Source organism: Pongo abelii, chromosome 13 (assembly GCF_028885655.2).
Source record: "Pongo abelii isolate AG06213 chromosome 13, NHGRI_mPonAbe1-v2.0_pri, whole genome shotgun sequence".
NCBI classification, from domain to species: domain Eukaryota; kingdom Metazoa; phylum Chordata; class Mammalia; order Primates; family Hominidae; genus Pongo; species Pongo abelii.
Window position 1 is genome coordinate 88,092,925 of NC_071998.2, and position 18,192 is coordinate 88,111,116.

Here is an 18,192-nt window from a genome sequence, read left to right on the forward strand (position 1 = left end):
TCAAGGGCCAAGTTAATAAAATTAATAGACTGAACCTTGTAACTCTTAAATATTTACATTTAAATTAGTGACATAAGATTGTATACATTAAAAAAGTCTATTCATTAGGATGTCAGGTAAATCCTAAAATGTAGAACACATACTTTAGGCAAGGAAAGTAATTTTTGTTTCCTCAAATTTAAGTATATAGGTTTCTTAATTTTCTTTTTAGAAAATAAATTTTTAATTTTCAAATAGGTTTACGTTTACAGAAGAGTTGCAAATAGAATACACAGAGTTCTCCTCCACACCATACCCAATTTTCCCCATTTTAATGTCTTACATTACTATGTTACATTTGTCACAATTAATGAATTAATATTGATACATTATTAAGTTTATACTTTATTTCTATTTCCTTGGTTTTTACTTAATGTCCTTTTCTGCTCCAGGATTCCATATCAGGATACCAAAGGACACTGAGTCCTTAGGTTCTTCCCGGCTGTGATCATTTCTCAGGACTACATTGTTTTTGATGACCTTGATGGTTTTAGGGGGTACTAGTCAGGTGTTTTTGGAAACTGTTTCTCAGCTGAAGTTTGTCTGATATAATGGGATTATTAGTTTTGGGAGGGAAGATGTCGAGGTAAAATGCCATTCTCATCCTGTCATATGATACGCACTTTCGACTTGATTGATCACTGCTCACAGTGGCCTTGATCACCTGACTGAGACAGTGTTTGTTAGGTTTCTCCAATGTGAAGTTACTCTTTTTCCTCCTTTGCTATACTGAGTTCTTGGTAGGATGTCATTATGTGAAGCCCACAGTTTAGAAGTGGGGAGTTACGCTCTGCTTCCTGGAGTGCCTGATCTCCTTTTGAAATGATTTTTCATGCTGAACACAGAGTAATTAAAGTAAGAAAAATACGGATATTGAATGACTAGTTGCAAGAAGTCCATTATGACATCTGACATGAAAAATTATCTGTCTACTTGTCTATTAAATGATTATATCTATGTATACAAACATTAAATACTAAGCTATGCAATATTGTCTTTACTGAAGGTCAAGGTCATTAGATTATATTTCATGCAGTGAACTGAGAAATATCTCATTTTTCAGACCTAAATCCCATCATTTCTTCAGAATACCAACTCTTTATAGAATGTTGTTTTGGAAAAAGTTTATATTGGTGAAAGTTTACTTTGACATATCTATGGGATAAGATGACTTTCTCCACTTCATAGATTTTGAATTTAGGATAAGACTTTCTCTACCAATGAGGAAAAATGGACCAAAAAAATGGGGTAACATGAGGAAATCAAATCTGAGACGGTCCACAACTGATCCCTTTCCTTCACCATACTTAGGTAAATGCTGTGGCACGAGTTGCTCACATTAAATCCAATGAAGCAAATCATAAGCAGCAGCGCAGTTGTGATGGTTCCGGTCTCATGGGAGGCTCTAGAGGAACAGCTGTTGTTGTGAAGATGTTGATTATTTTTCTGGTGTTGTGAAGGAAAATCACAAAGTAGCCACTGGCCCAACTCATGAGAACCAGAAAAATTAAGTCTTGGAGTGTGATAACACTCGTATGAGAGACAGCAATTGCGTTACCCATGTGTGGTGTAGCTAAACACATTTTTATGGAGAGATTCTTGGTGACACTGCCATATTTGATAGTGTCAACAAATAGCACAAGCCTGATGTAGATGAGACTGTTGATGACCCAGAGTGTAAGAAGAAGCACAGTGGTGTTTTGAGCATTTTATCTTTCAGCCACGTCCACCTGGATTTGCTGGGGCTCCCACGGAGGGCCTGCACCATGCTTAGGAGGTATGTTGTACATAGGGGAAGTCCCCAAGATACTCTATATAAAAATTCAAATTCCCTACATCCAGTATAATTCAAAATATTTTTAATGTTGAAAGATTTTACTGCCAATGTAATAACTTTGTGGAGAAGTGTCATCGTATTAGCAACAGACAAGTGAAGGAAAAGCAAGCCCATGGGGCTTGCTTTCTTCTGCTGGGGACATATCAAAAAGGTGTAAATAGGCATCAGGAGTAGCAGTAAGTTCCTCCAAATCCCAATGTCAATATGAGAGAGGAAAAAATTTCTGTAATTGTATTGCTGGAAAGCATGGTGTTACAGGCTCTCAGAATGATACAAATATTATATTTCAGCCTGAAAAGACTGAAAAACATCAAATTAAAATGTAAATTAAAAGCAGAACACAAAAGGATACATGTCCCAGGGAGAAAGGATTTCATCTCTTATGTAGTTCCTTTAAAAGGGAACACAAAAGGAATAGAACTATATTAAATATCATGTTGGAAAATTCCATGGTAACCAATTATCCCTCTCAGTGTTCACAGGTAATTTTGGGATATGATGTAGGCCAATAGGAAATAATGAGTATTTCCATAGCAAATAAACCTTCATTTATGACACACATTTATTTTGGCAGTAATAATTAGTCTCTCTCCAGAACCCAGAATAAAATGAGAAAAATCAAGTGAGTTTTGATCTGCAGTGCCATTTATATTTGGTAAGATTTCTCATTACGTTAGTCAGTCTGAAACAAATTACAGTGGAGTGTGGCAGGAACATGTATTATGAACTAAATAAATACTCACTAATGCACTCATCATCTGGTTGGATGAAACTGTTCAGTGTCTACTCTGATGGAAGCCAAAGATGCTGATCATAATGAAGTCAAAACCATCAGTACCTGATTCACACTCTTACATTTCCTTAAAAATACCAGGAGGCTGAAACAGAAAAGTAGAAAAGAGAAATTAAAGATAATTTATAGAAGGTTTATAAGTGATAAAAACATGAAAAATAACTTTTTCAGTCATTAAATCAATTCAAATGGAAACAAATAATTTTGCTCATCAATTTGTAAAAGTTTCCAAATTAATCTGCTTCAAAAATGAAAAGGTCCAGTAAGATAATAAATTTTCCTATAATGCTAATGGGGATTAAGTGTTGATATCTTTGGCAAAGCAATTTAAAATACATATTAAAAATTTGAAGACAATTGTACAAAAATAAATAGCCTTCACACATACAAATTACAATCAGAAGCTATAAGGGCAGAGATAACTACATTTACAATAGCAATAAAACATACTTAGGAACAAACTTACAAAGAAATGTACAAAGCCTGTAAGAAGAAAACTGTAGGCCAGGAATTGTGGTTCACGCCTGTAATCCCAATGCTTTGGGAGGCCAAAACAGGAGGATTGCTTGAGCCTGGGAGTTTGAGACTAACCTGGGCAACAAAGTGAGACCCTCGTCTCTACAAAAAATAAAAAAAAATTAGCTGGGCGTGGTGGTGCATGCCTGTGGTCCCAGCTACTAGGAAGGCTGAGGCAGGAGGGTTGCTTGAGCCCAGGAAGTTGAGGCTGCAGGATGCTGTTTCACGCCATTACACTCCAGCTTGGGCGACAGGGCAAGACCCTGTCTCAAATACAAAAAACAGCAACACACACACCAAAAAAACACTGTAAAACATTTCTAAAAAACATAAAAGTGGCTTGAACAGATGTAGAGACGTTTGGATAGAAAGCCTCAATATCATCAGTATGTCAGTTCTCCGGTAATTTAGCATATGAAGTCAATGCAATCCCAATTGAGATAACAATAGTAGGTTTTTTTGGTTGGGTTTTTGGATCTAGACAAGTTGATATTGAAGTTAATATGGAAAAATAATCACAAGGGTAGAAAAATACTGTCAAGAGAAACGAGGGGGATTAACATCACCATATATTAAGCCAACTGCAAAGACTGTATAATTAAAACAATAATAATGGCCCACAACTAAACAAATAGATGAATGAGATAGAACTAAAATCAAGCACACAAATAAAATCCAAATATTATGGAAAATTAGTAAATCATAAAAAGTTCATATCTCAAATCATTGGGCTAAAAAGGGGATTTTTTAAGTAAATGATGTAGCCATTTATTTTTCCAATGGCATAGCCATTTGAAAAAGTCAGATTAGTTTCTCACACTATACACAAGAACAAACACCATAACAATGGGAAATATAAAGAAAGAGTCATGCATGGTCTCTGTTCTGGCTGCTTGAACTCTATCTGGGAGCAGTGCAATCTAGAATTCTTCATTCAGCCCTCAAGTGCTCCTCTCCCTTTTGCTCCGGCCCCTTATTTATCCTCTCTGAGCTCTCAGGGTCCTGCCTTGTGTCCTTGTGCATGTGCAGCTTAGTGTACAACCAGGACATCACATGACCTGCATGCAATCCTGGGGCTCCTTCCCTGCCCCACCCTTTCCCCTCTGGTGACTTTCCACATAAAATTCAGCCACTTCAAGAGCCCCAACATCTCATAGGTTTCATCATCCCGCAAGATCTCTGCTGTATGTTTGGGCTCCATTTCCTGGCTCATGGCTCTGTTCCCTTCACTTAAGAATTATAGTCATTCAGCCTGGCCAACATAGTGAGACTCTGTCTCTACGACAAATTAGCCAAATGTGGTGGCGTGTGCGTGCAGTCCCAGCTACTCAGGAGGCTGAAGTGGAAAGATTGTTTGGGCCCGGGAGGTCAAGGCTACAGTGAGCTTTGATGGAGCCACTGCACTCCAGCCTGGGCCAAAGGGCAAGATTCTGTCTCCAATAAATAAATAAAAGAAAGAAAGAGAATAAATAAAAGGAACTGTAGTCTGTACTGTCTGTTTTTCAAAACCTGGACACAGTTGCTTATTTTCTTCTCCTTTGACAATTGTTGATGGTGAAACAATAAATCTGCTACTTATTCCTCTGAGAGGGCTGGGCCCCCCTCTCTCTTTTTTTGTTATTATATTTACAAATTGAAGATATCATGTCACTATTACTGTAGAATTTTCTTTTTTTCTCTTTTTTTTCATTTTTTAGAACAGGGTTTTGCTGTATCACCCAGACTGGAGTGCAGTGGTTCAATCATAGCTCACTGTAACCTCAAGTGATCCTCCCGCCTCAGCCTCCTAAGTAGCTGGGACTACAGGTGTCAGCAACCATATCTGGCTAGATTTTAATTTTTTTGTAGAGAGAGGGTCTCACTATGTTGCCTAAGCTGGTCTTGAACTCCTGGCTCCAGCAATCCTCCCACCTTGGCTTCCCAAACTGCTGGGATTACAGGGATAAACCATTGTGCCTGGCCTGCCAAGTTTTTCGTAATCTGGATTTGACAGACAGTTTCCTCATGGTTTCACTTTACTTGTATCTCCATCCTCTATATTTTGCATGAACTTTTAAGTGTATCTACAGATTTGATATATTTCATTTTTGTCTTATTGAGAATATTTCATATATAGTACTGCGTACTTCCCTTTGCATCAAAACAGAAAGCACAATGTCTGTTTAGTGATATTAAAATTGATTATTGGGTCCAAGTATTATCAGCCTGAGTCATCCGTTATACAGGTTCCTCATCAACCTGTTAAATGCTTGGTATTCATTCATGTTCGTTGCCTAGACATAGTCCTCATTAGAGTTACAAAGCAGTGATTTTCTAATCGTACTGTTTCTCTTCTGTTAATTCGCTGAAACGTTCTGGCACTAGAATATTCATTAGTGAACTTCATTCCTAAGTAGAAGAAACACAATGAACAAATTCAAATGACAAATGGTAAGAGAAAAATGGAAAATCTGCAACTCTTACCAGATACAAAGGGCGAATTTCAATATTTTTGGGTTCTAAAAATGATCAAGATATAAAACAAAAACCCAATAGAAAACAATGTGCAAAGGGTATGAGGTTACAGTTCACAGAAAAAGAAAATAAAATGACTCTTAGATGAACATATTTTCCTACATATGTATAATGAGATAAATGCAAATCAAAAGTTCAATTCCATTTCTTTGACAACTAGAATGACTAAGATTACAATTTTAATTAAAAATTTATGGGCAACATAATAAGACTGATTTCTTAAAAAAAGGTAGCCATTCATTTCTGTTGGTAGAGTTGTTGGGTAAAAGGTACTTTCATAACATTTCCAACAAAAGGTACATTTTTCTCTTACCATTTCAGTCAACTGTTTCATATTCACAAATTTATCCTCTAAGTATACTTGCATATGTGTAAAATTTTTATTTAAAAACTTATTCACTGTAATAAACTTTTCACTGCAATGAATGAATATTCATTCATTTTCTGTAGTAGCAAAAGACTAGGACAACCCACTAATTATGGATTGAGTACACAGAGTATATCAATACATGAAACAATACAATTTCATGTATTTATTTATTTATTTATTTATTTTTATTATTATTTTTTTTGAGACAAAGTCTAGCTCTGTTGCCCAGGCTGGAGTGCAGTGGCATGATCTCAGCTCACTGCAACCTCTGCCTCCTGGGTTCAAGCAATTCTCCTGCCTCAGCCTCCCAAGTAGCTGAGATTACAGGCATGTGCCACCACATCCAGCTAATTTTTGTATTTTTAGTAGAGACGGGGTTTCACCATGATAGCCAGACTGGTCTCGAACTCCTGACCTCAGGTGATTCACCCACCGCAGCCTCCCAAAGTGCCAGGATTACAGGTGTGAGCCACTGCGCCTGGCCAATAATTTCATGTGTTTAAAAATCAGAAAGCTCTTTATGTAGTTATCTGGAATTACACAAGAGACGGTTAGAAGAAAATATGTGAGAATTACTTGTTAACTAGTGTCAAGGGTAATGTTTCCAAGATAAAAAGTTCATATAAAATAAGAAAAGGGTTGTTAAAAATTGACCTGAAGAACTTTTGCATGATGAAAATAATGTAAGTCAAAATGCATATAATAAATCTGAAAAATATTAGTAACCTGTTCATAGATAATTGGTTAACATCAGGGGTGTGTGTGTGTGTGTGTGTCTATAAGCTTTTAAAAACAGTGAAGAAAATCTTACCAAAAAATAAAAACAAAGCAAAAGACACGAGTAGACATGAATTCCTGGGACACGATCAGATGGAGTAAAGAGAAAACGAATAGTAAGATGATAGATTTAAACTAAACTGTATTAGTAATTATACTATATGTAAATAAACTAAATAAATAAAATACAGACATTATAAATATAAAGCAAGACCTACATATATACTAAAACATATACAGTTCAAATAGATAGACACAGATATGCACAACACTAAACATAATAAAGCTTGTGTGACTATATTCATTTCAAATAAAATACACTTGAAGAAACTGGAAATGCCAGAGAAAGAGACTTCCTAATGATAAAACTGTCAATTCATCAAAAAGTCACAGAAGTTCTAAACGTGCATTTATCTGTAACAGCTTCAAAATGCGGTGAGCAATATCTGTCAGAACTAAATAAAAAACTGTATCAACACACATCATAGTTGGATGTTTCAATGCCATTATCTCAATAATTAATGAAATGCTAAAAAAACTGTAAGAATGTAAAAGATCTGAACAAGTCAAATTGACTCAACTGACATTTATAGAGCATTACACCACAAAATGGCAGAGTAAAAATGGCAGAATTCTGGGAAATAAAAATAAATTTCAATATACTTTAAAATATTAAACCCATACAAAAACAAATAATAATAAAGGAGGTGGGAGGAAATTTGGGAGGTGATGGATATGTTTATGTCTTTGAGGGTGATGATGGTTTCTGGATGTATACTTACCCAAACTCATCAGGATGTATACATTAAATATGTATTGCTTTTTTATGTCAATGATGCCTCAATAAAGTGGCTTAATTTTTTTAATTACAAAAACCCATATGAAATATCTTATGTGAGCACAATAGTATTATAATAAATTAGAAATCAGGGCCAGGTGTGGTTGCTCACACCTGTAATCACAGTACTTTGGAAGGCCAAGGCAGGTGCATCACTTGAGGTCAGGTGTTGAGACCAGCCTGGCCATCGTGGCGAAATCCCATCTCTACTAAAAATACAAAAATTAGCTGGGTGTGGTGGCAGGCGCCTGTAATCCCAGCTACTCAGGAGGTTAAGGCAGGAGAATTGCTTGAACCCAGGAGGTGGAGGCTGCACTGAGCTGAGGTCGTGCCACTGCACTCCAGCCTGGGTGACAGAGCAAGACTCTGTTTCAAAAATAAATAGACAGATAAATAAATAGTTAGAAATCAGGAACTGAGAAAAATCACCAAATATTACAATTAAATTACACACTTCTAAATAATCCATGGTTACTAGAAGAAATTACAATGGACATCAGGAACTTATTGAACTAAACAATTATGAAAACAAATGCCAAAAATTGTGAGATCTATCTAAGGAAGTACTGAATGAAAAATGCTTAAACAATAAATTATTAAACTTAATGATTCACTTAAGATGCTAGAAAAAGAAGAAATAAACTAAAAATAAATAGAAGTAATGCAATACTAAAGAAAGGAAAAGAAGTCAATAAAATAGGAAAAAACTCAATAGAGAAAATTAAAACCAAAATTTGAACATTTAAAATGACATTAAAATGAATAAATCCCTAAAAATAAAGCACAAATTATTAATACCAGGAATAAAATAGGGGCATAGGTGTAATTCCTACAGATATTAAAAATTATAATAAGATATTATGAGTAACTTTATGCCAATATATTAAATAACTGATAAAATAAATTTCTTGAAAGCCACAATTCATCAAACCTGACATAGAAGAGAAAGCTAAGTAGCTCTATATATGTTAAAGAAGAGAGTTCATAATGAAAACCTTTTCCAAAAAGAAAACTTCAAGACAATAGTGAATTCACTAGTGAATTCTTGAAGCATTTAAGAAAGAAATACCAATTTTGTAAAAGTATTTTTAGAAATAAAGAATGAATACTTTCTAACTTAAGTGACCAGTGTAACTTTGGTAACAATACATTACACAAAGTAAATATAGAGACCAATATTCTTCAAGAACAAGAGATGCAAAAATGTTTAATAAAATATATGGAAATAAATATAGAGATATCATATATAACAAAATATATGAAAATATAGAGATATAATATACAATAAAATATATGAAAATAAATATAGAGATATATAAAATGTTTAAAATAAATATAGAAGGGCCGGGCGCCGGTGGCTCATGCCTGTAATCCCAGCACTTTGGGAGGCTGAGGCGGGCAGATCATGAGGTCAAGAGATCGAGACCATCTTGGCCAACATTGTGAAACTCCGTCTCTACTAAAAGTACAAAAATTAGCTGGGCATGGTGGTGCACGCCTGCAGTCCCAGTTACTTGGGAGGCTGAGGCAGGAGAATGGCTTGAACCCAGGAAGCAGAGGTTGCAGTGAGCTGAGATCGCGCCACTGCACTCCAGCCTGGGCGACAGTGCAAGACTCTGTCTCAAAAAAAAAAATAAAAAAATAAATAAATAGATATGTAAAAGGTATAATCTCTAAATATAGATATATATAGAAGGTATAAGTATAGAGAAAATAAATATAGAAATATATAAAAGGTATAATATAATGATTTCTAATTTATTATAATACTGTTGTGCTCACATAAGATATTTCATGTGGGTTTTTTTTAATTAAAAAAATTTGGCTGGGCATGGTGGCTCATGCCTGTAATCCCAGCACTTTGGGAGGCCAAGGCGGGTAGATCACGAGGTCAAGAAATCAAGACCATCCTGGACAACATGGTGAAACCCCATCTCTACTCAAAATACAAAAATTAGCTGGGTGTGGTGGTGCGTGCTTGTTTTCGCAGCTACTCGGGAGGCTGAGGCAGGAGAATCGCTTGAACCTGGGAGGCAGAGGTTGCAGTACGCTGAGATCATGCCATTGCACTCCAGCCTGGCAACAGGGCGATACTCCATCTCAAAAAAAAAAAGAAAAAAAATTTAAGCCACTTTATTGAGGCATAATTGACATATAAAAAGCAGTATATATTTAACATATACATCCTGATGAGTTTGGGTAAGTATACATCCAGAAACCATCATCACCATCAAAGACATAAACATATGCAAAAGGTAAAAGATATATAAAGGTGTATCATGACCAAAGGGGATTTATCCCAGGAATGCAATGTTGCTTTAGTATTTAAAAATAAATCCAAAGAATTAATCACATTTATAGAACGAAAGAGAAAAAGCACATGATCATCTGAACTGTTGTACAAAGAAACATTTGATGAGATTCAATACCCACTAATGACAATAAAATTTCAAGGAAATAAATTTCCCCAATATGATTTTTAAAAGTCTGCAAAGAAACCCAGTGCAGCTAATGTTATAATTAATAATGAATTATTGTATATGTCCTTCCTAAAATTGGGAACAGGAGGAGGATTTCTATTTCCAATACTTCTATTCCACATTGTATTGGAGCTCCTAGCCAGTGCAATGAGGAAAAAAGATGAAATAAAATACTAAGATAGTTTGGAAAGTAAGACCACCTTCATTTGCAGATAGCTTGACTGTGTATATGAAAAACAAAGAAATCTACAAAGATCTACATGAACTAGTGAATGAATTAAACAAGTTTGGAGTATAAAAGTTCTGCATATAAAATCAATTGTGTTTTATTAAAGAGCAACACCCATTTGCAAAATGAAATAAATAGCATTGAAAGTATAAGACACTTAGGAATAAATTTAACAAATAACATGCAAAACACATACACCGAAAACTACAAAACATTTCTTAGATAAAGACAACAAAATGGCTGGGTGCAGTGGCTCACGCCTGTAATCCCAGCAATTTGGGAGGCTGAGGCAGGTGGATCATGAGGTCAGGAGTTCAAGACCAGTCTGGCCAACATGGTGAAACCCCGTCTCTACTAAAAATACAAAAATTAGGCAGGCATGGTGGCGGGCGCCTATAATCCCAGCTACTCCGGAGGCTGAGGCAGGAGAATCGCGTGAACCCGGGAGGCGAAGGTTGCAGTGAGCCAAGATCATGCCATTGCACTCTAGTCTGGGGCACAAGAGTGAAATTCAGTCTCAAACAACAACAACAACAACAACAACAACAACAACAACAAATCAATGGAAGGATACACTGTTTACAAAGATCAGGTACTGGATATCGTTAAAATTTCAATTTGCACAAGGTAGATCTATAGATTCGATGTAATCTCTCATCAAAATCCCAACATGCATTTTTGTACAAATTAAAACATTGGTCCTAACATTTATATAAAGATTCAAAAACTTAGGATAGCTTCAGTAATCCCAACAGTGTGATAGTTGTCTGCTCACGCAAAGCTGACAAAGGGAAAAATGGAACAGAAGAGAGAATCCACAGACTCACGCATACGTAGTTGGCTGTTTTTTGTCAAAAGTAATAAGGCAATTTAATGGGGGAAATAAGATTCTTATCAATAATTTTTCTGGGGAAACTGAATAAACATACAGAAAGAAATGGACCTGAACTACTGCTTCATACCATACTTAAAATTAGAGATTGATTAGAGACCTAAGCATAAAACATACGTCTTTTAAGCTTTGTTAGAAGAAAAACTTCAGGCAAATTAATTTGAGCAGAGTTTAACTGTGCAAAGAACGATTTGCAAATCAGGCAGCCCCTGAACCGACTCCCTTGCTGCTGCATGGTTGGGGAGGATTTATGGACAGAATAAAGAAAGTGACCTAGAGAAAACAAAAGAGAGATACAGAATTGGACTGGTTACAGTTTGGCATGTGCCTTATTTGAACATGGTTTGAATAGCTGGCAGCCTTTGGCACAAGAGTAGGTTACAATCTGTTCCAGTTCACTAGTATGGAGAGACCTTTTGATTCAAATTTAAAATACAAAAAGAGGTAGCTTTAGGCCCAACATAATTTAAGCACTTCTAAAAGGTAGAAGGGAAATAGTTTTATAACATTAAAAGAGCACTAACTGCTCAAAAATTATAAATAGGACTTTATGAAAATTTAAAAATCTTCTGTTCATCTAAAGGCAAAAGCACCATGAAGAAAATAAAAATGGGCCAGGTGTGGTGGTTCACATCTGTAATCTCGGCACTTTGGGAGGCCAAAGTGGGAGGATTACTTGGCCCCAGGAGTTCAAGACCAGCTTGGCAACATAGAAAGACCTCATCTCTAAAAAAAAAAATAAAATAAATTTTAAAGGAAGAAAATAAAAATGCAAGTAACAGAGATAAAGAATACACTGTAGCTGCAATACTGAGAGAGAGAGAGATATATATATATACATTTTTTTTTTTTTGAGACGGAGTTTTGCTCTTGTTGCCCAGGCTGGAGTGCAATGGCACGATCTCGGCTCACCACAACCTCCGCCTCCTGGGTTCAAGCGATTCTCCTGCCTCAGCCTCCCAAGCAGCTGGGATTACAGGCATGCACCACCACACCTGGCTAATTTTTTTTGTATTTTTAGTAGAGACAGGGTTTCTCCATATTGGTCAGGCTGATCTGGAACTCCCGACCTCAGGTGATCCACCCACCTCAGTCTCCCAAAGTGCTAGGATTACAGGCATGAGCCACTGTGCCCGGCCTGATATTTGTTAAATAACTTGTATCAAGAATCAAAAAATAAATTATCACTTAAAAAAGTCAGGTAACATTTGAGACTAATCATTCAGTGTTTAAAGACAAAAATGGTATATTTTAAATGTATGTACTATGAGCTCTTCAAAAGTGAAAAATTGTTCCAGTTTTTCTAACTTGAAATGAAACTCACTGAAATCTCTTACAGGGTAAATTATCATAATGCTTTGGCTGGAGAAGCCCACACAGAAGCAGAAACAGTAAAAAACTCTTTTTAAAATTTATTTTTCATAGCATCATTGAGTTACAATTGATACACAAGGAACTGCACATATTTAACGTGGACAATTTCTCTTGAGTAGCTGACACTGCTGAATGCCCACTGGGCGAAACATCAGGAAAAATCAGGGCAGGGCCACTTCCGATGTTACTCTGACTCATCAAGTTAAAGATTCAACTGCAAACATATGGTTTGAGCTGGTATCTTGTTTATAGAATTTGACTTTCACCGGACAAATATGCAAACCTACAGACCTGGCTGGACTTGTATCAGCACCCACTACTCTTCAAAGGATTTTTTTAAATGTGAATGCTCAGCAACAAATGTAAGTGGTGATAAATATTCAGAGTTAAATAACTTTATTGAATCTCATGGTTCTTCTGGAACAACTTTGTTTATATTTGCACTCTGGGTGCAAAAGCCATGACAGAAAATGGCTGGCACCAGGGCACAGATCAAGGCAGGGGCACCAGCACCAAATTGGTAGTGGTAGCATTCTTCCCTGCCACACACTGGGGATTAAAAGAAAAAAAGGCAATTTCTCTTAAGATGTCCTGGACGGCCAGGCACGGTGGCTCACGCCTGTAATCTCAGCACTTTGGGAGGCTGAGGCGGGTGGATCACGAGGTCAGGAGTTCAAGACCAGCCTGGCCAAGATGGTGAAATCTCATTTCTACTAAAAACACAAAAATTAGCCAGGCGTGGTGGCAGACACCTGTAATCCCAGCTGCTGGGGAGGCTGAGGCAGAGAATTGCTTGAACCCAGGAGGCGGAGGTTGCAGTGAGCCAAGATCGCGCCACTGCACTCCAGCCTGGATGACAGAGCGAGACTCCATCTCAAAAAAAAAAGAATGTCCTGAAAACGAGGCACTAAAGATAGTTAATTTTATTAATCTTCTTCATCCTGCCCCTATAAAAAATGCGTCTTTAGTATTCTGAGTGATGAAATGCATGGAGTCCACAAAGCGTCGCTGCTCCTTGTTGTAGCATGATGGTTGCCTCAAGACACAGCGCTCGGGAGGCTGGGCAGGACCAGCTGCATGGAACAGCATTTGGCTTGAAAGAATGATGGGTGGACAAACTGATTTTTCAGATTAGAATAGTTAGCAGAAGCTGTCTTGAAAATGAAGGATGCAAGACCATTACTGTTGCCAGTAACAGAATTCACGTTTTCAAGCAAAAATTAGAACTTTGGAAAACTTTGGAATCATTAAGTATTCAGAAGCTGAGCTTCAGAAGTTCTGATGACTTAATGTTTCTAAGGAGATCTGTGGTGAAATGAATGAATGTGATTTATGGATAGTGTATGAAATGTCAATATTTGAAAATTCTGCATAGGTCAGTAATAAAATATTTTCAAATTTGTCAAGGAAAATAGAGCCAAAGTGCAAGATAATCAATGGATATTAATGTAAAAGTGTACAAAAAGTTCACTGACAAGATTTCAGATTCCACATTGCAACTAACTTTCAAAAACTATCACTTGTTGAGTTTGGTCTGACATTCAAGAGGAAAATCCTCAGGAAAGTCTATTAAACTCCATTTTCCCACTAAAGGTCTATGTGAAGTGAGATTTTCTCCATATACTTCAATCAAAGCCACATGTCAAAACATAATAGGCCAGGCGCAGTGGCTCATGCCTATAATCCCAGCACTTTGGGAGGCTGAAGTGGGTAGATCACTTTGAGGCCAGGAGTTTGAGACCAGCCTGGCCAACATGGTGAAACCCCATCTCTACTAAAATATAAAAACTTAGCTGGGCATAGTGGCCCATGCCTGTAATCCCAGCTACTCGGAAGGCTGAGGCACGAGAATCACTTGAACCCGGGAGGCAGAGGTTGCAGTGAACCGAGGTGGCACCACTGCACTCCAGCCTGGGTGAAGGGTGACACTCTGTCTCAAATATTAATAATAAAAATAATGAATGCAGAAGTAGATATGAGAAGTCAGCTATTTTCCATTGAAACAGACATTTAGAAGATGTGTAAGAATGTAAAACAACACAACTTGTCAACGCAATTTCTGTTTTGAGAAATATAGTTTTTTTCATTAAAAAAGGTAATTTTTATAAATGTGATTTATTGTCATTTTGACTGAATTAACAAATATTTTTAAATTTAAAAAAGACAGGCAACCCAAATAAATGGGAAAATGGCTTGAACAGACCCTCACACAGGAATGGAAGTATATGGAAAAGTGCCCAATGGTACCAATCATCAGGGAAACATATTAAACCACAGTGAGTGCCATGGTCACCCCGAAAAAGCAGGAGGGACCTCCACTCAAAACTTGGCCCAGATGTTGAGACTGACGATGCCACACACACCAAGAGATATGAAAAGGTTCACTGCTGACATAATTGAATTCTCTGGGAAGCCCAGGGCAGGCCTCTCGAGCAGATCCAAAATGACTTGAAAGAGAAAGAAAAAGAGACTGCCCCAGGATTTTATTGTGGTTAGGGGTGGTCTGGGGTGAGAGGCCTCACATGAGGGCAAGGACTTGCGTGGGCTGAATCTCCTTTCCATGGGCACCAAAGGAAAGGAGTAGCAGCATTTCTTGTATGCCCACATGTGGGGCATGGGGGAAGAGGGAAGGGTGAGGCTGTCAGGAGTCAAACAGCAAAAAATGCAGTCAAAGTCCCCAGTGCAATGAGAAAGTATCACACACCCACTAGAAAGGCTGAGATGAAGGCCTGAGCATGCTGGAGACGATGTGGAACAACTGGAACTCTAAAGTCCTGCCCGGAGGAGGGTCACACAGCCACTTAGAAAACTTTTCACAGTTTCTTTAACACACACTTAATTCATAATAGAGCAATTCCACTTTAGGTAATTCCTCACAGCAAAATGAAAAAATAATCATAAAAATTCTTGTTCTAGAATATTTATAGTTGCTCTTAGTAATAAGCAAAACTGGAAATAAACCATAAATCCATCAAGGGATAATGAATAAAGTGACTGTGGCATATTTCTACAATGGAATCCTACCCACCAATAAAAGAATACATTTAGTTTACATGCAGGTGACCAAACAAAAAACAAAAAACACGTGATACATGCAATAGCATGACTGACTACCAGAAATACTATGCCAAATAAAATAAGCCAGACATACTCAAGTACATACTGTGTATGACTTCATTTATATCTAAAGTTCAAGAACAGCCAAACAAATACACGGTCATAGAAATCGCAACAGCAGTATGATTTTTTGCATAGTGACTGACAGGGACACAAAGGAAATTTCTGTAGTAATGGAATTTTTCTATATTTTGAATGGATGTAAACATTTATCAAAACACACTGGAGTGTACATTACAAACTTGCTTTTCACAGTATGCAGATTTTACTATAATTATCTTTTGTAAAAGGAATCCAGAAACTGAGAGAAGATATGCGTAATACATATATTCGATGATACTAATATCCAAAATATATAAAGAACTCCTAGAAATCAATTTAAAAAGACAGATACCCAAATAAAAATAGACAAAATACTTGAAAATCTATTTCACAAAAGAGGATATCTGCATGCATACTAATCATATAAAAAAGTCCTCAACATCATTAGTCACCTGATAAATGTAAATAAAACAATAATGCCACTATACACCTACCATAATGGCTAAAATTTAAAATGCCTAAAGTACTGAGTTTGGCAAGAATTTAGATCAACTGGAACTGTCTTACATTTTTGGTAAAAGGATAAATTGTTTGAGTGACTTCTAAAATATTTTGGCAGTTCCTACTAAAGATAAACACACACACAAATATACACACATACGGGCACATCTTATGACCTAGCAAATCACTCTTAGGCATACACTGAAAGGAAGTGGGTACTTATGTCCAAGAGTCATGAATAATAATGTTCACAGTAGAGTTATTCACAATAGCCCAAACCCCAGAATTATCAAATGCCTATCAAATCTAGAACAGGTATATGCATATTGGGATATTCATACAACAGAATACTACACAGCAATAAAAATGGAGTACAGTGACATGCATCAAATGTCACCAAGGGCTTCCAATTTCAGTTAGAATACAAGAGATTCCTTGACCACAACAAAGCCTGGCCACACCACCCCTCTCCTTCCTCTGTTCTGCTCCTGCACTCTAGCGACACTGTGCTTCCTACCCTCTCTTGAACAAAAGAACATGTGCTGCTCAGAGACTAGTTTCTGAAATGTCCTTTGCTGGACTTCTGACATGTCTGGTTTTTCTGTCCTGAAACTCATCTTTGTCTCAAGTACCCAATAATCCGCCTCCCTAGTCACTCTCCATATCCTTACTCTAATTTCCCACATCAATTGTTATGCGCTGGATTATCTTGTTAATCTATTTATTAATTTGTTTACTTATTAACTCCTTCCCTCAATTACAATGTAAGCTATTTGAAGAAAGGAGTCTTTTCTTTTCTTTCTTTTCTTTTTTTTGAGATAGAGTTTCCCTCTTGCCCAGGCTGGAGTGCAGTGGCACGATCTTGGCTCATTGCAGCCTCCTCTTCCTGGGTTCAAGTGATTCTCCTGCCTCAGCCTCCACAGTAGCTGGGATTATAAGTGCTCGCCACCACACCCAGCTAATTTTTTTGTATTTTTAGTAGAGATGGGGTTTCTCCATGTTAGCTAGGCTGGTCTTGAACTCCTGACCTCAAGTGATCCACCTGCCTCGGCCTCCCAAAGTGCTGGGATTGCAGCATGAGCCACTGCACCCAGCAAAGAAAGGAGTCTTGTGTCTTTAATTACCTACAATAGTCCCAGCTAGACTTAAAGCCTATTAAATATTTGCTCAATAAATCCAGGGTTCAAGGGCTTACTCATTGTATCAGTAGAATATTAGTTGTAATAGAATATTATATATCCATCAAGAGTGATTTTAAATATTTAGTTAATATGAATAAATTTTCTTCTGAGAAAAGAAAGTTAAAATGAAAATTTAAAATTATATACTTAGCATCAGAAAAACTGCGCTGAACAAGGTAATGTATACAGAGCAGTTACTGTAGTGCAGATATTGTACAAATTTCTTGAAATATGTGCATATTTGTCCAGCATTGTGTTAGGTCCTGAATAATTAGTTTAAAAAATCCCTATCTCTACGTAGTTAATATTTTATTAGGGGGGAGTGAAAAGATAGACTAGTAACAAGTAAGGAAACATAGAATAAAGTTGGGATAAATATGAAAATATTATATGAAGCAATAGAAAGGACTAGAAGAATCAACTTTAGACAAGGGCCCGGGGAAAACCTCTCTGAGTGGGTAATATTTGAGCTGACTCCTGAAAACCGAGGACAATTTCACGATGTGTGCGTGAATTTCTGGGCGGAAATCTGAGCAGTCTGTGCCTGAAAGGGACCAGAAACAACACAGCAGAATGTGTGAGAGTTTAGCACTGGTCTGAACTCACACAGGTGTGAGATGAGGCTCTGGGAAGCAGGCAAGCGGGGAAAGCCTAAGCATCACTGCAAAGCATTTAAAGATCAAGGGAGAGCT

The 18,192-nt window shown here is 37.0% G+C and overlaps 1 long non-coding RNA gene and 1 pseudogene across 1 annotated transcript in view; both read right to left on the bottom strand.

The window, feature by feature from the left end:
* Positions 1–294: 294 nt before the first annotated feature.
* The window catches only part of LOC129047945 (uncharacterized), a 49,946-nt gene continuing 32,048 nt past the window's right edge, over positions 295–18,192 (bottom strand). Inside the window, exons 2-5 of the long non-coding RNA XR_008509860.2 lie at positions 2,620–2,754; positions 2,229–2,267; positions 1,378–1,485; positions 295–874 (exon numbers count right to left, since the gene is read on the bottom strand). This is a non-coding gene — a long non-coding RNA (uncharacterized LOC129047945). The remainder of the gene's footprint in view (positions 875–1,377; positions 1,486–2,228; positions 2,268–2,619; positions 2,755–18,192) is intronic.
* On the bottom strand, positions 1,181–2,122 carry PONPYGV1R-PS1856 (vomeronasal 1 receptor ponPygV1R-ps1856 pseudogene; annotated as a pseudogene).